Consider the following 20,608-nt stretch of genomic DNA (forward strand, 5'->3'; position numbering starts at 1 on the left):
CCCGGGGTCCCTAGGGACAGCTCTGTCCACCATTACGGATTTTTTTCCTGAGAACCCCCTGTAACATTTTGCAAACCCCCAGGGGTTCATGTACCCCAGTTTGGGAACCACTGCATTACACCACCATAAAACAATGAAACGGCAACATAAATGTTTCCCCCTCAGTTTGAAAGGACGTAAGGGTACCCTTATACTGCACTGGTTCAGAAACTGCCGTTTGTAATAGTCCCTTTTCTACCTATAACCACACTTTAAAGAGTACAATAACTTTGCTTACAAAGAGTTCTAAGAGCATCAAGCCTGCAGGTTTGCCAACCCTAAGTGTTCAAAAATCATGATTCAGGACCTCCAGAATCAGGAGATTGTCTTAAAAATCATAAGATTATTTCCTAAAATACACTTTTGGTTCTTTTTATTTGTCTTCCAGTGTTTTGAGCCTTTGGGGTGCAGTTGGGTCACATTTTTCAACTTTTTCTCCACAACTTGGAAGACTAGAAACTTACTTAAAAGTAAAAGCTGAAATGTTCACAAAATCTTATGAATCCCAGGAGCTGGGGCTTTAAGAAAAATATCTGCTATCATGAGAGATGGCAACCCTGACTGACTGCTTGAGTTTTAAGGGTCTCTAGGTATTTAGTGAGTCTGACCATTAATTGTATGTAGTGCAGGAGCAATGTGGACTACATTGGTGATGGAGAGGGACTGATGGGGTTGAGGTGGAAGAGCCTGTGAGTGCTGCCAAATGTGAAAGAGCACAATATTTCAAAACAACTGCCACAAGGGAGACAGGGGAAGAGAGCAATCAGAAGCAGACTGTATGTTATAGGAAGGAGTGTACATATCAACAAATACAAAGAGGTCCATGAAGGCAGAGCCTTGCAAGTTAAGAGTAACACATTCTAAACATAACTCTCAGCTTTCAGGGCAGCCACTTGCCTGAGGGAAAAAAAAATTGACAAGGAGCCGTGATGAGCAGAATTGTGAACGGCTGGTAAACAGGTAAGGATGAATCACTCCCTCTGTTCCTGGTGTTTTTCACTGTATGTGTAAACAATGGGCCTGTTAGATGCTCCAATCCTGTGGAAGATGGATAGTTAGTTGGGTATATGTATGATGGCTAAACTATAATATTGACACATTATTTATATTACAGTTGTACCTATTATTTGTGTTACCATAGGGCCCAGGAGCCCCAGATATAGATCAGGACCCCACTGTACTAGGCACTGTACAAACACAGAATAAACCAAGAAATCCCAACTGGTATCATGGTCCTATTATATCAGGCACTGTACATACAGGTAGTAAGAAAGAGTACCTGCCCCAAAAAGCTTACAGTCCAAATAGACAAAACAGACAACAGGTGTGAGAAAGGAACATTATTCCTTCCATTTTATGAATAGGGAACTGGGCACAGCGAAATTAAGTGACTTGCCCAAGGTCACAAAGGAAGAGCTTTTGTGGAAGAGCCAGGAACCAAGCCAGATCTCCTGAGTCATAGCCCAGTACGCCACTCACTCTACCATCCTTTCTCTCTACCCCAGTGATACTCAGACTGAGGCTCACAAGCTGCAAGTGGCTCTTTAATGTGTCTCCTGCGGCTCTTTGCAGCACATGATATTAAAACACTGTGTGATTTAATTATTAACCAATCTAAGTTATTAACCAGTTAGGATGCTTTTACTATGTTATTAACCAACTGTAGTTGATAAAATAATAATACTTGGTCAGTCATTTTGCTGTGAGAATAATATATATATATATCTATCTCAAAAAATAGTAAATGAAACAATGAATTCAATGAATGTGGCTCTTTTGGGTAATGCTGATCACTAATTTGGCTCCTGAACCACTGAGGTCTGACAATCCCTGCACTACACAGAGTATCTACTGCATATAGGAGTATAATTGCCAACCTCGTGGCTCACCTCCCATTGTAATGTGTTAACTGCAGTTCAAGGGTCAAATTCTGCCCTCAGCTGTACTCAGGTAGCCCCATTAAAGGGGTTTGTGAGTATAGCTGAGAGCAGAATTTGGCTTTGATCATTGACAAGAAGCTCAAGAGTTGGGTGAGTCCTTTCTACAGTGTGTCCTGAGCTTTGGGAACTAGAAGTTCTGTATTAGTTTGGCAAAAGGGTGAGATTATAGTGGGGCAAACCTTTTGGGTAGTGACCATTTAGCAATCGCTACCAGAGCCTGACACACATGCTCACCAAGACTAGTGGATGTTCCATTCATTGTACCACTAGATGCACAGCTATACGTCATGCAGGTGCACAGACCAGACTGGCAACATTGCACCTCTCCCATCTGCAACTGTGGATCACGGTAACATCCTTCTGCAGAAAAGATATGTCTCCAGTATGAAGACATCAGAGTGCGCACAGCAGCACATTCAATTTTTTTAACTGGCCTGATACTTTCAGAACCCCCATATATTATCAACTAATTTATATTCAGCCCAGTTATGGGCTTGATTAAGCAAGCACTGGGTGTAATTGCATAGCCTGTATTATGCAGGTCAACTAGATTATCATAATGGTAATTTTTGGCCTTAAACTCTATGAACCTCTTTTATTCGTGTCAATAAAGGAGTGTGGGGAGCAACCTATTGCAGGTTAACAAATTTTGCATTTCACTATAAGGGATAAAAACTCCAAGGATGCTGCATCAAACAAACATACTATAGCAGCAACCATTATAATGGTCCTGTTCTAGGGAGAGGAAGCGAATATTTTCGCTAGTTAAAGCAACAGGGGAATGTACAGTGGATAGGCACAATACAATAGCTCAGACTGGACTCTTGTGAGTTCAGGGAACTAGTGGCCCTATACTTAAGAAACGAATCATGGTAACTTTAAAAGCCACAAGTGACCAGGACTTTTATTTGATGTGCCATTTGAAAAATGGCATCTCTACATAGATTATAAAGCCCAGAAGAGACCATTGTGATCATTTAATCTGACTTCCTGCATAATACAGACCACAGAAATTCACCCAGGAATGCATCTGAAACATTGAGGCATAGAATAGCATTACTCAGGAGCAGAGCTTGAGCTGTTGCCCGGCTACCGGCTAATAAGCATTATCTATCCACCCCTTTTGGTCAGTGTTTTGACTCAGTCCTCATTACTTTGTATTTTTTCCATCATCACTTCCATAAGTCCCATCATCCCCATGTCCCTACACAGGCACATGCTGAGAGGAAATGCATGGGGACTAGCTCCCCTTACAAATCACCATGTAGGTGCTACTCAGCCCCACTTATCCACCTAATGCACACAGTACAGAAGCAGTTTGATTGGATACAGCACCTCCTACAGTGAGAAGAAGTGCTCCCCTGATATCAATAAGCCCCATCTTTTCACTGATCGATGGGAGTTGCTGTGTCCAACCAAGCTGCTTTGGTGTGGCACTGAGACAGCACAGGTAGACAGGAGAGAAACCAAGTGGGAAAAAGTAAGTACAAGTGTTAAAAGGGGTGGGGGAAATGTTTAAGACATAAGGAGGAAAAAGTGTCAGAGGAGGATAGCATGTAGGAGGAAATACAGAAAGCAACAAGGGAAAGGAAAGATGGACATCAGTGAGATTTAGGAACCTTGTACTTAAGTGCTGTCCTGAATTGGGACCATAAGGAGAACAACAGAAACAAGAGAAAAATTACCGAGAAGAGGGAGAGAGAGGAAATCTACCTTACCAAGAGCAGTCAGTCACAGATTAAAGGAACTGCTTCAAGATGAGCCAATTCAGGCATTAGGAAGTTTAGGAGTGATAAAGGAAGACCAAGTCATCTGCCTCAAGGTAAGAAAAATGCTAAGGGAGAAACCTGAAAATAAAAAAGACACAGGGGAGGCAGAGAGGGAAAGGTGTCGGCTCTTCTTGTTAGATGGAATATAGCCCAAACAGGCTATGTTTAATGTTTAACCCTACGATTATTTTTCACAACAAACTGAACATGGGTACTTACATTGGTCAGGCTTTAGCCAATGGTGGTCAAGAGTGGTTCCTTTCATCTCCAAAATATTAAAAAACCCAGAGCTCTTTTTTGGGGAGGGGGATGGGGGGAAAGGGAAAGAAATGTGGATTGCACCACACTGATCCACGCCTTTGTGACAGATGGATGAGATTACTGTAACTTGCTTTACTTGGGGTTATCCTTGAAAATGATTTGTAGGCTGTAGCTGTCATAGAACATGGTATCAGGACTACACAACAGCCTTTATCTACAAGTCAGCAATGCCCATGTGCACAACCTTCACTGGCTGTACATAAGATATGTTAGCAACTGCACATCAAAGTCTTACTGTTACTACTGCAAGCATTAAATAATATAGGACCTGTCTCCTGGAAGGTTGTTGCCTTTATGTGCCATTGAACAACTGCACTAGATGAAGCTGGAACTGAATCATCCTGAGGTGTAATTTAGCTGTTGTTTTTGGATGATTAGAAATCAGGTCCTTCTTTGTTGCGGGTCTGCAACTCTAGAATACTCTGCCCGTTGATATGTACCAATGTAAGGCCCCCTATTCAGGACAGCACTTAAACTCATGCTTAAAACCAGGCATGTGCTTAAGTGTTTTGCTGAATCAGAGCCTATAGCCATAGTATCCTTCCAATCAAAGCTTAAGACAGTTTTTGTCTTCTGCTTAGTTCTATCGGGGCTATCTGTGATTTTATTTATAGAATAGTAGGTTATCAGGTTGAAACTCTTTCCACAGAATTAGGCTTTATTGGTGTGTGTGTGTGTGTGTATAAAAGCACAAAAATATTATTATTGTTATTACTATCTTTTTTTAGGCTAGGTCCTCTGTCATCCTACTCCCTGCCCAAATACATCCCTAAATTAGGGATACAGAGCCTCCAGCCAATCTCGCCTCTCTTGACATCTCTGTCCCCCTGCTTCTTTGCCCTTCCATCCTACTAATTTTAAAACATCTTAAACCCGAACAAGGCTTTGCCCCTGGATTGTGTGGAGGTAGGATGCTAAACAGATTACAAAATGCTTGACTAATAAGAGGTTTGTTTTTGTTTTCCCTCACCTTGAAGTTCCAGCCTACATGCTCCCCGAAACTTGTTTTTTTCCCCGAGGTTGCTTTGAATCCATTTCCCCTCTTCTTTGGTATTACACTAACCTTTCCATGCCATCAGGAAATTGCTTAATGCATTACTGGAAGGTGTTCAAATACTACAGTAATGAGTGGGGTATATAAAATAGAATAGAAAAGAAAATGTGCACAATTATACATCTGAGCCATTATTATATAACAGTTGTCTCTGATTTTTCCCTCCCTTCCCCCCCCTTTCTCTTTTCATCTCACTTTTTGACATCTTTACTCATTCCTCTGTCTCCCTCTTTCTTTCCTCTCTTGCACTCTATCCCTCATTCTTGGTAAGTACCTAATTTACATCCTGTCCTAGTCCCAAAACTTCAGATTAGGCCTGGGTAAAATTTTCTCAGTGAAACCCTGAACCAGGCAAAACCCTGTTTTGGAGTTTGAATATAGGGACAGTATGGGCTAGCGTTTGGGGAGTCAGCTCTAAATCAGGAGAATTGCACTCTCTCTTCTGTTACTGAATCACGATGTGACGTTGGACAAGTCATTTAATCTCTCTCTGTCTCTTTTTCTGCCTATGAAATTAGGATAATAAAACTTATCCACCTTTGTAAAATCACTTTGAGATCCTTGGATGAAAGGTGCCATCCAAGTGGTGAATATTATTATTATTTAAAATGAAATTATGGAATAAACTCAGAGTCGTGTGCAAAACTTTTCCGTTGAGACTTGAAGCAAAACCTTTTGTTGTCTCTGGACAGGCATATATTTTTCAAGACTGAGTTTTGTGGTTTTATTACGAAACTTATGACAGTTGGTCACATGGTCTGTCTTCTGGGCTGAATGAACCCTCATGAATTCATACACAATGCACAGAGCTTAATGAATCACACCACTTAAGTTTTGGTTTGCCTTTTACTGAAGTGAGTTTGCATGAACCTGAATTTCAAGGGGTGAGGAACCCTGTGAATTGAAGCCAACAAAAAAGTTTGCCCAAACCCATGTGAACCACAACCAACAAGTTATGCACAGCTCTACTACAAATCCTGCCCTCAATACACATATGCAATTACCTCTGGTTCTCTCCTGGGTATAGAGGACAGGGATATGGCCAATGAGAGCCTAGCACTGTGTAACCTTAGTTCCATACTTCCTAACTCTTATGGTTTACACTACTTGTGACTCTCACAATTTTTCCAAGTCCAAAAGTGGCTTGATCTTTATAATCCTTCAGGTTGAAGTGAAAACATCTCCTCCCAGTGCTTGCACACCTGCCCTCTTACATCCCATGTGAGAGGACTTGTGGTTAGAGCAGAAGATTGAAACTCAAAGGACTCCTCAGTTCTATTCCCAGCTTTTGCTACTAACTCTGTGTGTGATCTTAGACAAGTCACCTAAATTCTCTATCTGTTCCCCCATCTGTAAAATATGGATAATGATACTTCCCTACCATGGGTATGGGGAGGCTTAATTAATTAAGATTGGTAGGAACTTTACAATGCTTAGGTGGGAGATGCAATGCATTGTGTTATTTAACTCTGGGAATGGTTTATGTTTAAGCTAAAATCTCAACAGATTGCGGTGGAGACAATTTTGATTGGGCAAAAAATCCTTCCCCCGCAAGATACAGAGTAAGCAATCTGATTTTTTTACCCCCCCCCCGTTGCTTATTTGAATAATTCCTCCCCACACTGGGATCCTTAAAAGAAAGAAAAGGGTTTGATTGCACGGTGCTGTCTGCACAGCTTCTCCCTCTGCCATTTTACTGGGACACAGCAGACAGCTTTCTCCCTGCCCCCAACTCAGCCTGGGCTCTTTCCTGTCTCTGAGCTCCCCCAGTACAGCGGCGAGCTGAGCCGAGCTGCCTGCCTGGTGTGTGTGTGTGCAGCTAGGCCTGTCACTGGAGTTTTAGTTTGCATGCTGAAGAAAGGAGGCGGGGGGAAGGCGGAGGGAGGGGGAATGTCTTGTTTGTGGCTTGTCAGCAATTGCTTGAGACAAGCTTCCATGTGTGAAAGCTACTTGGCATGAATGCCTGGGCTGTACCAAGTGCCGCGGCAGCGAGAGGGGGAGGCAGAAGGAAAACAGATCAGGCCAGAGCAGACAATAGGCCCCTAAAGTGTTCCCCCTAAGTTGCTTTGATGTTGTCCTAGTGTCTTGGTAGCAGGAGGCCGGGGATTGCAGGCGCAGGGTCTCGTTTTGTTGGCAGCCGCGGCCCCCCCTCGCTCGGCGGAATGACTCCCCAGGAATCCCGCTCCTAGCAAGGTAAGAGCCGGCAGCCGCAGACCCCGCTCCCGGCCGCGGCGGAGCCGCCTGAGCGCTCCATGCTCGGGGGCTCGTTCCGCAGCTGCCGGAGCCCGCTCCAGTGGCGGCGGCGGGGCCGGCCCCGCGCTCCCCGCTCCCCGCCGCCGGAGAAGCCCCGCAGCGGGGCTGGCTAGAGACCCCCGAGCGGACCCCGCCGAAAGGCGCGCGGCGCCCCCCCCCCGCTGGGGCAAGGGGGAGGCTGGCGGGGGGGAAGCGGGGCACAGCGGGCTGCTGGAGGCCTCCTGCCTCTCCGGGCTCGGCTGCGGAGCCGCCGCGATTGCATCGCACCCTGCCGCGTCCCGGGGGCTGGGGGGGCGATGCACCAGAGCTGGGGCGCTCGCAGCCCCTGGGCTACGGGGGCATGGCAGGCGGTGGGAGAGCTGGGGGAAGCCAGAAACTTTTCCACTGCCGGGGGTGGAGAGTTTGATCTCTCGCCCTCTGTGCCTCAGTTTCCCCCCCCAATCTGCAAGCAGGACGTGGTGATAGTGACCTACCTCAAAGGGGCGAAAATCCATAATGTTTGTTGCCTGCCCTGCGAGCCTCAGGTGGAAGGTACTAGAGAAGGACAAAGTAAAATATATTATTTATTATTAAAGAGACCCTGGCAGAACCAGACTAGAGAGCGCAGATCCAGTGTCTCAGCGTGTCTAAAGGAACAAAAAGCTTTTCCCACCTGTTGGCTTCTGTCCTTGTGTCTTTTTGGAAGATTTATTGGCCGATTAATACTGAGAATGAGGTGGGAGGAGGGATTGGAGGTTTTCTTCCGCCTCCCCCCTTGTACATCTGTTAAAGAAAAATAGTGAGATGCCAGGGAGAGGAAAACCCTGGGTCTTTTGTCACTGTGTATCCCAGACCTTGTGTTTTTTGGACCTAACTAAAGCAAGGCAGATCTGTAAACTGCCATAGGGCTGGAAGATTTTTATTGTGGATTTTGGAGATTAAATGAGATTTATTTACAATTGCTGTTGATCAGTGAGTAAATATGTCTGTGTATGAGGTCTGTTTACTCACTAGTGGTTTTGTGGCTATAACCTACTGCTGCTGAGGTGATGCTGTGAAAGAGCAAAAAGGGAGAGGGGGTGATGCCTGAATCCTGATTCCCAATCCTTACAAAATTAAAATCAGAAATTGTTCTTGATTTTGTGAATTTTCTTTCTTTTGAGATAAATTCTGATTATTATTTTACTGAAGCAAAACTTTGGCTCTAGGTGGATCCTCCTGATGTCTTTTAACTTTATCACCTACCGTAATTCTAGGGTTTTCCTGATTCTTGCTATTTGTTGAAAAGTAATTTACAAGAGCGTGAGCTGCATAAATGTTGATCAGCCTAAGGTCCTGACACAAGCTAGGACATATAGGAGCTGGAACAGAGAGAGAGAGAGAGGGGATTCATGCTTTCCCAATCAAGGCCTGGAGGAAAACATCATGTGTTAAAGAATCTGAGCAGAATGGGAGATGTGGGAGGGAGATGAAATTGGCCTGAGACCCTCCTCAGTCTAGCAAGGAAGATGGAGGCTCTGTATGGTGCTGCAAAAAAATGTGAAGGAGAAATTCCATTCAGTTTCCCTCTGCCTCACTCCTCCTTGTAAAAAACAAAACAAAAAGCCCCCACCAAACTAAAACCGGTATTTGATATAACGTGCTGCATTAGCTGTCTCACATACACTCTACAGCATTAAAGAACACAGTTATGGAGATAAATAATAGCAGAGGGAGAATTTGAGACGTTTAGTCAGAGGAGGAAAAAAAATAAAATTTTAAGTCAGATTTTAGATGAGACTGACAGACAATGAGGCAGAGGGATCAAGGAAGCCTATTCCAGGTGGCAGGACCTGCAGAGGAGAAGGCTCTGGCACTTACGGCATTGAGATTGGATGAAGAGATGGAGAAGAGCCCAGTACTCGATGGACAGAGGAAGCAGGGAGAGAGGAGATCCAAGAGACAGGCTGGACCAACTCCATGAAGGGTTTTTAAAAAAAGGGGGAATTTTGAAGTAGATCCTGACATGAATAGGGAGCCACTGGAGTTGTCTGAGGGCAAGTGTGATGTAGCTGTACTTCATTGCAGATAGGAAAGGGAGAGAGCAACGTTCTGCGTATGGTGGGATTTAGGCGGGCCATAGAGAAAGGAGTCACTATGTTAAGGCAGGTGGAGCTGAAGGCATCCGTGAGGTTTTTAGCAGGGGCCAAATCAAGTATCTGGATAAACGGAGATCCTCAAGATCTGCCTCTTATGTTAGTGATTTGTTGCTGAATTTCTATTTCTATGCTGGAATCTGATAACAAAAAAACGATCATCCTGTACTCCACATCCCCAAATAAATATGTGTATTAAATACATCTTGTTTCATGTGCATGCCCCTAAACACTGCTCCTCTGCACACATATGTTCACAGTGACACCACATGCGTAACCACAAATGGTTCATGTATCTACACAGCATGTTATTCTTGCAGAAGGGACAATGCACATGATTTATACACAGGTATGGCCTGATTCTCTATTGCCCTGCAACTTATGTGGTAGTTTACGCCAGTGCACAGTGGATGCAAAATGCTGTAACATCAGAACGATAGCTGTTTACACCCACTTTGCGCGGGTGTAAATGTCTACGCGAGATGAAGGGCAGTTGAGAATCCGATCCATGTGTTCTGTACTATAGTGGCTATGTACGTCACAGTGGTCCTGTGCACCTAAGAAGACTCTCACCACAGCTGCTGTCTTGCACATTTGTGAAACAAACATCACACACACAAATCCTGTACTACAAAACTTTTACACCACACCTCCCCCTTTCCAGGAGTCAAACATACCACAACTTGTTCTCCTTATTAAGATGTAAAATAGGAGGAAAGGCAGTTTCTGCTCATGGGATATGTGCATATCACACTTTTCACACACAAGGAATACACACAGTCAGCGTTGCACCTGTTTAAATTCAGCCCAGGCTGGCAGTGAGTGAAAGTTACCACCTGATGGCTTGTCCATGTCCTGTGTGGCTTCAGTTTAGTTCCTAGTGGATAAAGGTCAGGTCACCAAACAAAACCCAACAATAGTGAGCACTAATTGGCCCCTTGGTGGCAGTCTTAGCAGAAAGGCTAAGGACTGAATGGGCATGAAAACTGGGGTGGTGAACCCACTGACCAAATGTTCAGAATCTGCACATAGTGAACAGTGAATGGGAGATGACAAGGTCAAAACTAGCACTGCATTATGGGTGTCAGAGCAGTCCATGCTAGGGGCGAGGAGAGCAAGATGCTGCTTCCTCTTATCATCTGACGACTCAATCTGCTGTCAGCACAGAAGGAAGGCTTGTGCATATTTTATGTCACTTTCCTCCTTCCAGGACAAACTGCTGATCTGATCAGATCTGCACTCTAAAATCGTAGATGCACTGATCAGTAAGTATGACCTGAGGCCAATTACAAGCAGTGGCCTCCTGCCTCTGTTTCCTTGTGGACATCAGTTGCACCCTATCCTGCCTTGCAGGGAGAGCACATGCAGAACAAACCATGTGTGCCCCTCCTAAAGTACAACACAGGATGCAACTAGCTGGATGGAGACAGAGGCAAACAATGGCAATGTGTCAGGAGGACATGGGGGCAAATCGGTCATTTTTTTCTGCTGTTTGGTGATGTTTAAAAGGAGACTAAAGTAGCAATTTGGTTTTAATTTTGAACCTTATGTGAGTTGCCCTAGTCAGTTGGCGCATGCAGGATTTTCATGTGCAGTTTAGGATCCGTGGGCAGTAAACAACTATATTTTATTTCTTCAGACTAGATTTTTGGTTGTCTAAGGCTGCCAAACCAGGGTTTTGCCTAGCCTGCTCCACCAACATTATTTCTATATAGCAGAGACACTCAAGTCACAAACATTATTCCTACACACTGAAGATTTGCACACCCCAAATGCTCTCTACATACCAAGAAGGCATAAATCACAAACATTTTTTTATGTGCTGGACGGACACACACACACACATTATTCTTGTGCTCTGGAGACATACTGATTATCATAAGCACCATTCCTGCACTCTAGAGACACAAACATTTTTGCTACATAGCGACTTAAGCAACTCAACTAACAGTGTTCTTACTTTCTGCTTCACTAGGCCCGCTTGAGAGACAGTATGTTCTAGTGGACTGAGCAAGGGGACTGAAAGCTAAGAACGTTTGAGATCTTGACACTGATTTGATGTGTAGCCTAAGGCAAATCAGTGGTAAATCTAGCATTAACCTCTGCGTGTCTCAGTCCCAATCTGTAAAATGGGGCTAATACTTACCTACCTCCTAAAGTGGTGCATTTTAGGTTGCTAGGATAAAAGTTTGTAAAGTGCTAAGTTCTTTTTTTGGGGTGTACAGTATTACAAAATCATAATACATTATACAAATATGCAAAGCATGCATTTTTACACACATAACAGGTGAGACTCACCTGTTATAAATTCTAATATAAACTATGCATGCATTCAGTGTTATCTTGAGTACTCCAGATGTTCTATTCTTTCAGCAAGAACAAAACAACTTTTCAGTGATATGCATTGTATATATACCCAAGCGAGAATATTATAAACCTATTGTACACTTGATATAACAACTACTGTCCACATTCCCATGCACAGCAAGAAATTGATTAACAAAGTACGAGTGCCTGAAGCAATATCACCACAGACTGTGATCTCCCAAATTAACCAAGGTCTGGTCAATATCTGGGTTATAAACTTGGAATGACGGGGTGTGGGGAGAGTGGTGTTTATTTGTGATTTGGTATGCTTCCCTCTGAGGCAGTGCTAAACCAATTTCTCAGTATGGTGTGAGGGGACACAGTGCTTCAGGACGTGAGGGACCAATTTCGTCCTTGGAATAAGCAGCCACAGCTCCCACAGAAGTCAATGGATCTCACGTCTGCTTATCCCCAGGATGATTTTGTCTCAGTGTCTTTCAGATGAGATGTAAAATCTAAATCCTGACCACTTACGACCATTAAAGATTCCATGGCAATTTTTTAAAAGGGGGGTCTTAGCTCTGGGCTCTTGGCCAGATTCAAACTCAGGAAATTGCATTCCATCTAGATAAATTTCCCCTATAGTTTATTGAATAAAGTATTCATCGCTTACTGTGCTAAACTGTCATATAGTGTTTCTCTGCAGCCCTAAACAGTTGCTGTATTCCACCCTAGAGGTGGCCACAATTCCTTGTGGGGAGAAGCATTTTCTTTGTGTATAATTTGTAAAGCATTTTGGGGATACTTCTGGCTGCGGTGTACTATATACATTTAAGATCACTGTATGGTTCAAATGAATGTGAAAATCAATTTGCAAGCATACATGCAAGAAGATCTGATGCAGTGCCATTTGCACTGTGGGCAGGTAGTTAATGAATACACATCTTTCTGCAACAGAGGAATATGGGCCAGATTTTTAGTATTCTGCATATGCAGTTTTGTGCCTAATGTATATGATTAGTTGTAATTGTATTTGCAAATGGTCATTAGGCATGTCATTGCCCATTTGCCTGTGCAGTTGCCATAATTGAATGCGTAAATGTTGTAACTGCACGCACAGGCATACAACTGTCCATGTAAAATATTGATAATCTGGCTTTCCATGTGCAAAAATGAACTAAAAATGTGAGCATCTCTCAGTTTAGATGCACTCACCTGCATTTTTCAGTGGAATGCTTGTTTGGACATTTTGCAGTGTTGTCATTCATATTTTCACTCCAGGAAGAAAGGGTTAACTAAGTAATTAGTGATGATTAGGTCTTTATGTTTCTCATGGTAAATGTAGAGAAAAGTTACAGGGGAGTTATGGTGAGAATTTTACAAATCATGGAGAAACTATGAAAACAGATGCGGGGGCAATTCCCACTGAATCATAGAACCATAGCATATCAGGGTTGGAAGGGATCTCAGGAGGTCATCTAGTCCAACCCTCTGCTCAAAGCAGGACCAATTCCCAACTAAATCATCCCAGCCAGGGCTTTGTCAAGCCTGACCTGAAGTCAATAGCACTTTCTTTAGCCATTGAGTTCAATGGCTGGAGGAGCCGGGCCCTGACTTCTAGAACCAACTGCACCTTTTGGAGATGCTTAACTATAAAAGATATGTTTGTGTTTGGACACAGTGCTGATCACTGATGATGGATTGACAACTGTGAGGCCTGAAGTAATTTATTTATCTCCAAACAATATAAAGCATATACTGCCACAGAGCAAGTTTCCTTCACACTGCCCTGCCAATGGGTTTCAACCTTGTTTGGTGGGACTACCTCTGGGGGTGAGAGAGTAGTTCAGTTTTCCTGAGTATTCATTCTTTGGCTTCTATGGTGACATTGCTAGCAAAGGGCCAGTCAGTACTAGGTGATCGGAATCTCTCTCAGCTGAGTAGAGACCACTAAACTCGTTTCACATATGCCTCTCAACAGCCCCGAGAGAGGAGCAGTTTTTGTCTTTAACTACCTGGGCTGGCTTTGAACTAACAACCTAGAAGTAAAAAGCTGTATATACCATGCGGGGCCCCTCATCTATTAAGTTCCTCTTACATTGAATTTTAAAAATGTTTTTGGATACCTCTTGACTTCTTGGGTATCTGGCTGCTACCATTTCCACCTTACATGCCTTTCCTTGTAATCTAATCTATCAATGTATATTTAATGCACCCAGCACCCGAGTATCTAGGCAGCAGGTCTCAGCCTTCTGTCACTTGTTTCCACAAATGTTGTCTTTAAGTTATAATGGATGCTTTAATTTCACCACTTTTCCTTTTTGCTCTATACTGTTCTCACAGTCTCATGCTTGAAAGTCAACACCACAAGTTCCCTCTGCTCTGATCAACACCACAAGTTCCCTCTGCTCTGATTCTTTGACTTGGATTTCAGTCTAGTGGCTAGAGCAGGATACTGGAAGCTAAGACTGGATTTTCTTCTCATCCATGCCACTGACTTACTGTATAATTATGGGCAAGCCCGTTAACCTTTCTGTGCCTCTGTTTACCTAGCTACCTCATAGGGGCAAAACTTAATTTACTGCAAACTCTTTTGAGGCCCATAGAGTGCTATAGAAGTGCAAAGTATGTTTTAGAAGTGTTGTCTCTGACCCTGACCTCTCCTAGCCTCCTCAACAGTCCTGTGGAATATTCTCTTTAGTTTCTTACTAAAGTTTCTTTCATTTTTCACCTGCACATTTACGCACTCTGTCAGCTGCATGTAAAAATACCAAGCTATCTGAAGTCATAGAAATATTTGTATAATCCTGACAGCTGTGACAAACATTCCTCCTCAGCAATAAACAAACAATGTACTCAACCTGCCATTAACATAGGTTTATAGCAGCTAGACCTCGCTCACTGATCTGGGAGGGGGTGCTAGGCAGTTCCTGTGCAAGCGAGTCTTAAAGTAGTGTTGTCTGAGGTTAGGAGTACACAGGATTTGGTATAATTCCTGTGGGCGAGTAATTGGGGAGCCTCGTGTAGGTGTTTGTGCAAACAGGCAATAGGTGGTTGGTTTATTTGTGGCCTTACAGTGGATATGTGGCTCAAGTGTGTATGGCTTAGGGGTTTGATATTTATTTATAGGCACAAAAAACATGTTTTCAGTAGTGCAAGTTGAAATATATACAGTACAAATTAAACTGTAAATATATAACGTTTTTTTTCCAATCAAGTCTTAGTAGATAGATTTACTTAAAGATTCTAATAGCACAAGTTTCTGTAGACACCAAGTCTTTCCCTGTTTTCCCTGCAACCAGCCTTCAAGCAGGTGGAGTGGGCCAGTAGCGGTACCAGCATTGTCAACACTCCCCCTGCCTCTGCAGAGAATTCTCTAAGCAAGCATCCCTAGCAGCCAGATGTTGTTTATTTTGCTGTTTTTTAGATTAATTTAATATGAATATCCGTAGTTCAGAGTCTCCTAAAATTGGGTTTGGTTATATATCAGAAAGTGTAGGTCCCTATCCAAACCTATGGAGGCCCCTAAGAGGACCTATGATTCTCCATCCCCACAATCACTTTCCCTCCTAACAGGCTTTTTTCCTTCCAGTATTGCGGGGGAGTGGCCCTCTCAGATGTGTTTGGAGGGAGAATGTCAGGTCTGTTCCTTCCCCAGCACCTTAAGGAGAGGGCACCAGACTAGGGGTTAGAAGAGCAGGGGTCTCTTTCCAGCTTTGTCACTGACTCACTGTGCCACTCAAGTCTGTGTCTCAGTTCCATCTTTAAAGTGGGGATAGTGCTTTACCCACCTTTTGTGATGCACTTTGAGATCTATGAATATAAAGTGCTAAGTGTTAATTGTGGTAATTATTATTACCTCCCCCTTCTCTTTTTTTCCATGAGGTGAAGTGCTTCTCCTTCTGGGCCCTTACCTTAATCTCTGCCCCTTTAGGTCTCCTCAGTTTTATTTGCACTTCCCCTCCTTCTATGTCATTTTCCTCTCTCTCTCTCTCTCTCTCTCTCTCTCTCTGCATGCCCCCTTTATTCTGTAGCACTCTCTTCTCCTGTCTCCTCTCTTTTGTTTGTCCCCATCCCCTCCAAAATGCCTCCAGCTGTGTTTCTCCACTTTGGCCCCCTTTTGTTTTCCCTCTCTCTGTATGTCTCCTCCTCCCCGCAACCTGGGAGATGACAGCTGCTTCTGCAGGACTGGCTGGTAGCTGTTTGAGGAAAGGACAATGCTCCCACGACTGTACAAAGCAGGTAGGAAGCTTATCCTTTCCCTACCTCAGCCTGTTCTGCCACCAGTGTTCTGCTACGCATAGAACAACTGCATTGGGGCAGCACTCAACCTGCTGCCAGCTCTGTACGGAAGCACCCTCCAGTTTCAGGAGTCTACCTGCATAGTTTTTGCATTTTTTAGTATACTTGGTTATCTTCTCAGGATGGAGAATACCCAGGACTGAATTTAAAAGTCCAGGATCGTTAGCAAGCAGCCTGTGGCCCAGAAACCAAACAAACCATAGTTCTGTCCAGTGCTTTACTCTTGAGCCTTAGCATGCGTGGGTATTAGTGAAGAAACAAAGACTTTATCCATAAACATAGAATCGGATGGACAAACCCCAGCTGAGGCTACAATCCAGGCCTCTAGCACCTGAGGGTGGAGCTTTCCCTCTGACAAAACAGGGTGATACCCCTCTGCATATGAGGCTGCTGTTTTTGATTGCGCTCCCTGAGATCCTTTTCTGTTCTATTCTATATAGGTTATTTTACTGCACACCCTACCAGAGTATCTGAGCACCTAATTTCCTTTAGAGTGCCTGATTCAGTCCTAAGTCTTGCCTCCTGAGTTCACCCTGCCTGCTTCTCCTGGAACACAGCCGCAGAGCTTTCCCTCTTTTAATATCATGAAATCACCACCCTTTCCTAGTCCCACAGCTTCCGGTCCACTCCATGCTAAAAACACAGATCATTAGCCTAGCTGGATGCAGTATGATAAACTCCTGTGGTACCTAGTTAACCATTTAGAGATAGATGCCTCAGCATCACAAAGAAAATATAGTAAAAGAGAAGCAGTTTGAAAGAAAGCCAGTGGGGACATGAAGCAGCGCTCTCTCCCAGGGAGACCCACAGTCAGGTAACGTCTCTCTTTCCTAGTGAAATACACACCCAGAAGGCAGAGAAACAGCACCAATGGATTATGGAAGTGTCCTCTCCTCCATGGCCATTGGAGAGTTACATTCTGCCAGCAAGAACCACATGCAGCAGGGCAGGAGAACTACGCTCTGTGCCTAAGAGATCCACCACCAACGGGGGAAGAGACCTGCCCTCTCAATCTAGACAACCACAGCAGCAGAGCTACTTTAGGCATAATTGTTCTTGCACTTGCTTTAGAAAGCCCCTTGATACAACTTAGGGAACATCCTATATCTCCATTTTCCTCCAAGAAAGCCTGAGTGGATAAAACCGGCTCCTTCACCTCCTTGGAGTGACAGGGATTCTGTTGAAGGAAGATTGGCCAGAAACAGCTGGTGAGGGATTGTATTTCTTGGATAGCCTAGTCCCCTCCCCCTCCCCTTTAACTGTTCCGCCTTCCTCAGATTGCTTAAGTATTGAGGCGCTCTTCCCTGGCAAGGCAGAGTAGATGCTGCTCCCTCCACAGTTCACCCACACTGCTCCATCAGTCAGCCAAAAGGGGATCAGTCAAGTGGGGGGACGACACCAGAGTGTGCTGGGGGGGTGGGGTTGTTAAAACTCAACAGCCACTTTGAAGGAAGGGCTGGTGTGATTTCTCTGCCTCTCTTGGGATCTCATCCCATCTCTGGATATCTCTACATCATCCCTGCCAGAGAGTATTTAGTCATAGGGGGCTCTTTTAGCTTCTCAACCTTCATTCTCCCATCCAAACCGCTCCTGATCCCTCCTCCTCTGCCCCTGCAACAAACCTCTCAGCCTACTCTCCTCATCCCCAATGGAGTGCCCCAGCACATTCCATATCTCTCACAGCCATTTCTCTCCCTCTTCATACATGTTTCCCTTGCTCATTCAGTCCCACTCTAGCTCTATGCTGGGTCACTGCCAGACCCTTGCCATCATGTTCTTCTGCCTGGCCTGCTCTCCTGTCTTGCTTCCCAGCTGGATGGTTGGGCTGAGAACCACCAGCCAGAAGGTGGGTGACGTTGAGAGCACAGGCCAGAGATCAGTGAGGGCCCCTGAAAGCAGAGAGGTAGGGGAGATTGGGACTCACTCCAGGCAAGGGACCCAATTCACCATACTTCCCTGACCTCCTACATGGGCATCCTTAGCAGCATGTGGCTAAATAACCCTTTTGTTTTCCAGGTGTCCTCCACCTCAGTACTAACCTGTTTCTAAAAGGCTAATTAAACCACTTATTGCTTTCTGGGTATTCTGTATAAATTAGTCTTGGGGATTGTGTAACAGCCCCACAGTACATGCAATAGCGTCCTTGGCTGCTGTCACCCAGAATTCAGTTCCTAGTATAATTACTCATCCCCATGATCAATTCGTGAAAATAATGGCAATCATTCCTCCCTCATTCATGTCTCTCAGCATCATGGGAGTGAAAGCTGGAGATGGCTAACCTCTCATCATTTCTAACCCTTCTCATCCACACTCCCCTACGTTTCAGTGGGTCCTAATTTTCTCAAAGCTTATCTTTAGGGACTGAAATGTTGTATGTCTGGTCTCAGCCCAATAGGTGAGCTTTTTTCTGGAAAGCTTGCATAAAATCCATTCAGCTGTTTATGAGTCACATGAGCATAAGTAGAAATCAAACCCAGAAACTAATTGTTCTGGCCTTTACTGCACTCAGAATACTAAAAAAAAAGACCTTGTTTTAAACCACAAACTTAGGACTCTGTTCTAGCTTTGTACAACAAGAGTCTGGGTTGGGCTGGGGAGGGGGGGAAAGGATGCAAAGTCAACAGCGTCAGGCCTTGGAGGCAGCATGCAACCCATAGCGGCTCCTACACTTTATTTTTGGAGGTACAATCTGTGCCAGACCATGTCTGCAGGCCATTATGGAAGGGGAACAAGGCCAATGGCCTTACCTCATACCACATCAGTTTGGGGTGTTTAGTGCAGCTGGCAGCACTAGAACTCTCCTGGTACTTGTACTCAGGGAGAGCAAGCACTGGGATTGTTTTGGTCCCCTGACCATTCATTGGGTTCCAGGCACTAGGGATTCTCAACCTTTTTGTTTCTGAGGCGCCCCCTCCCCCCCCCAACATGCTATAACAACTCCATGGCCCAGCTGTGCCACAACAGTTTTTTTTCTGCATATCCAATAGATTAAAAGCTAGGGCCAGAATTAGGGGATAGCAAGCAGGGCAATTGTCCAAGCCCAATGCCACAGGGGGCTCCGCAAAGCTAAGTTGGCTTCATCCCCATGCGACAGGGTTCAGGCTTCAGCTTTGGCCCTAGGCAGTGGGGTTCAGGTGTAGGCCAGTGACTCTAATGCCAGCTCTACTTTCTGGTTTATTTTGGCGGACCCCCTGAAACCTGGTCACGGCCCCCGAGGGGGCCTCAGACCCCTGGTTGAGAACCACTGCCATACACCATCTCCCTTTCATTTGCATATCCTTGTAGGCATGGCCACAGTCTGGGCCTTAGCATATTGGTTGCCCTGGGTGAGGAGTATGGGCATTGCTAAGTTTGAAAAACAGTTCCTTTCAAAGGACAAAGTCATGGGACATTTGAAAATGACACCATGAGCCTGGCTGGAGGGCTGACACTGTGAACCATGACTCTTAGAAAGCTCCCTAGGACTACAGGATTGTATCCCAGCAGGGTCAGCCCAATCTTGATCCTTCTGAGGGAGACAGCTGAATTCTGTGCACTTTACTATGAGTTGGTCTTTTGGAGAAGAACATAAGAACAAGGCTCTGTTTGCCGTGCATGCACAGTAGTAATGGTAGTAAATATTTATACCCTGAAGAGTTGGGACTGGGATCCCATTGTTCTGAGCAGGGTAAAAAAGCAGAAAAGAGACAATCCCTGCCCTGGGTGATTACAATCTAAAACGAAAGAGCCCATGATGCTGTCTGTAAGATTAAGGGTTTTGCCTTGGTGTGCTTCACCAACATTTTCCCTTTCTTCCCTCTTTTCCCTGTGGCTTGTTTGCCTGGTTTTTGTCCTCCAGTTCCCATAGTGACTCCTGTCTGTAGAGCTTGTGCAGTACTTTGGGACATAAGTGCTGCATAAATATGTTATTTATTACTGACTTTTCCTCATCCGTTTCAGTGTACCCACGGATTTCAGCCTAAGGACCCTCCCCTTATCAAGCTGATATTCGCTCCCAATCTAAAACTCCTGAATTCCTCCCCTTAGAACTTTAAAGATGATGTCAAAAGAGGCCCAGCAGATCTGGTGTCATGATCTGCTGGACACCAGCCAATCACACCTCTGCCACCACCTAACTCAGATTTTGTATCCTCTGGTTACACTCCCATGTATAGAAATCCTCTCCCCCTCCCCCCACTCATCCTCTTGGTGCCCTAATATAAGCAAATGCCTATATTTCAGTGTTTGATTGGATAGTTCCTCCAATGTAGGAAAGCATGTGCATTCTGAAGATGCAATCCAGTATACCGTATATACTCGTTCATTAGCCCGTTCGTTTATAAGCCGACCCCCCAAGATAGTTAGGTAAAAATAGCAAAAACTGTATGACTCTTTCATAAGCCAACTCTATATTTCAGGGGTTGGCAAACTTTGGCTCCTGGCCCGTTAGGGTAAGCCTCTAGCGGGCCTGGACGTTTTGTTTACCTGGAGCGTCTGCAGGCATGGAGCCCCTCAGCTCCCAGTGGTCGC

At 44.6% G+C, this 20,608-nt stretch overlaps 1 protein-coding gene across 1 annotated transcript in view; it reads left to right on the top strand.

The window, feature by feature from the left end:
- Window positions 1-7,165: 7,165 nt before the first annotated feature.
- Window positions 7,166-20,608, top strand: part of BCL9 (BCL9 transcription coactivator) — a 73,556-nt gene continuing 60,113 nt past the window's right edge. Inside the window, exon 1 of the mRNA XM_024209452.2 lies at window positions 7,166-7,316. The gene's annotated coding sequence lies outside the window, so the exon portion shown is untranslated. The remainder of the gene's footprint in view (window positions 7,317-20,608) is intronic.

Source organism: Terrapene carolina, unplaced genomic scaffold, assembly GCF_002925995.2.
Source record: "Terrapene carolina triunguis isolate 2854851 unplaced genomic scaffold, T_m_triunguis-2.0 Scaffold558, whole genome shotgun sequence".
NCBI classification, from domain to species: Eukaryota; Metazoa; Chordata; order Testudines; family Emydidae; genus Terrapene; species Terrapene triunguis.